The following is a 2,879-nucleotide window of genomic DNA, read 5'->3' on the forward strand; positions in this document are numbered from 1 at the left end:
ATTCGGGGGCTGTCCGCCCGTCTACCTTCCAGTCGAGTGGATTCCTTTGTTTGGTTAAGATAGTTTTTCTTATCGGCCGTTTTATTGCGTATCACAAGTGACGATCGTTTGCCGAGTTCCGTCCCAGAGACGTATGATGTTTGTTCAGTGACTCTATTTTTCGTCCACCTCCCATCTCACAGACGTATGTTGGTTACTGTGTGACAATATTTTCCTGTTTTAGACTGTAATTATGTGATTGTGTCCAACCTAATATTTTTGTAAATTTTTGCCCGTCATCTTATTCTAACCGTAAAAATGAACTCTGAAGACTTACCTACTCCTGGCCCATCACATGGAAAACCAGTTGTGAGTAAAGTAACTCTTAGTAGTGAAGAATTCGATAGCTTATCTAGCAGATATGGTATCTAACGTATTGGACAATCCTGCTCAGAACCTGATCCTTATGACAGCGATCGAGATCCGGACTATCAAATTGATAGCCCTCATGACTGAGTCAGAACAGGAAGCTGGTGACAGTGAGGGCAATGCAAATTTTGAGGAGGAGAATTTAAATGAGTATATTGCTCAATCACCACAACAAACAAATTTTTTCTTTGGAAAAAAAGTAGGAAAACGGGAACCCTTCAAATAGAGAAAAGAAAGTCCACCAGTCAATGTACGAACTAGAAGACATAATATTATAGTTCAACTTCCTGGACTAAAACAAAGAGCAAAACAATTAGGGAGCAAACCATCTGTTGAGAAGGTATGGGGTCTTTTGTTCAGTCAAGGCTTATTGGAGGAGGTTCTGTTATGGACAAACAGAAAGATCTCTTCACTCAGACGTAATTATTCCAAATCTCTTTCATATTTGTCTGATTTGGATATGATGGAGTTAAAAGCATTAATTGGTCTAGTTCGTTTTTACCGCAATATTAAAGTCCAGCAACGAATCAATTGACAGTCCTGTTTGCAACTGATGGAACGGGCCGTGATATATTTCGTTTGTTGCACAATGACAAAGAATAGATTTTTATTTCTACTGTTGGCATTACGGTTTGACAACTCTGATGACCGTGATGAAAGAAAAAAGAACGATCCGTCAGCAGCTGTGTCAAAAATATTCAAGATGTTTTATTGAAAATTCCCAGCTTGTTTTACTCTCCAGGTCCAATGATGTGTGTTGATGAAATGTTTGGCTCCGTTTTCGTGGTGGTTGTGGTTTCAAAATGTACATGCCGAAAAAACCGGCTCGATATGGTATCAAAATTTTTATGCTTGACTGACGCTAGGACCCATTATGTTTATAATTGGTACATATACGATGGGAAAGGAAGTGATGGCAGGTCCTTTATCTGAGGAAGAAAAAAAGACTGCTTATTCCATCTCAAGCAGTCGTAAAATTGGCAAAACCAATTGAAGGGTCACGTTGGAATATTACAGCTGACAATTGGTTTTAGTTCTATAGAAATTGTAAAGGAACTTCTCAAAAGAGATCTCACGTATGTTGGGACTCTTAAAAAGAACAAAGCTGAGATTCCACCTCAATTTCAGCCTGACAAATCAAGAGTAGTAAATTCATCCTTGTACGCTTTTACGGAAGACATGACCCTACTCTCATATGTCCCAAAAAAATTCTAAAAGCCTGTGATTTTGATTTCATCTATGCACCACGCACCTGCTACTGACGATTGCTCAGGAAAGCCTGAAATAATCGCATTTTATAACATGACAAAGGGTGGGGTAGATGGAGTAGACCAAAAATGTGCAAATTACACGACAAGCCGAAGAACCCGGCGTTGGCCCTTAGTGATTTTTTTTACTCTTGTTGACGTTGGATGTGGTGTAAAATAGCTATATTCTTCACCAATGCTACAGAGATGTTAGCAGATTGGGTCGGTTTGAGTACATGAAGTGCTTAGCAAACAGCTTGACTCATCCTCACATGGTACGCAGAATGGAAACCGTAAGAAATTTGCCGCGTGAGCTGACACTTTCAATGAAGAGGATTCTGCAGATTGAAGATGAGCCTAGAGATGTACCAGAATTCTTTGAAGTTCGAAAAACATGTTCCACTTGTCCCCCGCAACTAAAAAGGAGAACAAAATACCCTTGCCAGCAGTGCGGAGCAGCCATTTGTCTAGAATGTGCCAGAAAGATAGATTTGTGGAAAGTGCTTCAACAAAGAGAAATAAACTCATGCCTTAAAATTACTTATAACCTTATAGCTAATGTGATTATTACACACACTTTAGGGTTTATCCTATGATAGATCCAATATTTACATTTAAATAATAATAATAACGATATTCGATAATATGCATATACGTTTATATAGCAAATATTTATAAGTTTTGCCTAAAATACGTCTCACTTGATAACTATTTAAAACAATCTGTTTTAATTTACTAATGGAGATAAAATAATTTTGAAACACGTTTAAAATGTATTCTCTTAGTATACTAAGCAATTAAATTTGATTTTTGTTCATTTGTGTATTATTTATGCCTAAAATACATAATGGTGTCTCTCAGACGTATGATGTTTGTTGTGTTACTTTATTACATGATGTCAGTTAAGGGTTAAATCCATAGTATTATCTTTTTTACAGCTGAAGAAAAGGGTAGTTTCCAATTCTTAACACATAGAGTCCTATCCTTAAAGCTTATCAATGTAAAATGTTCAAAATCCAAACCAGCCATCGTAAATGATAAATTTTAAACAAAAAAAAAACCAGAGAGTTGTTTTTTCTTGCCCTGATCAAGAAAATATATACATATGGAAGTCTACTTTGATCAAATTCTAGCTCTTCCCTTCTGTTCTACGATAGTACCATAGTTGAGTTTGTCTTGTCTTACATGAAGAATACATATATAAAGATCAGCAGCAGCAAACTG

The sequence above is a fragment of the Homalodisca vitripennis genome, unplaced genomic scaffold, assembly GCF_021130785.1.
Source record: "Homalodisca vitripennis isolate AUS2020 unplaced genomic scaffold, UT_GWSS_2.1 ScUCBcl_5390;HRSCAF=12085, whole genome shotgun sequence".
Lineage (NCBI taxonomy): Eukaryota > Metazoa > Arthropoda > Insecta > Hemiptera > Cicadellidae > Homalodisca > Homalodisca vitripennis.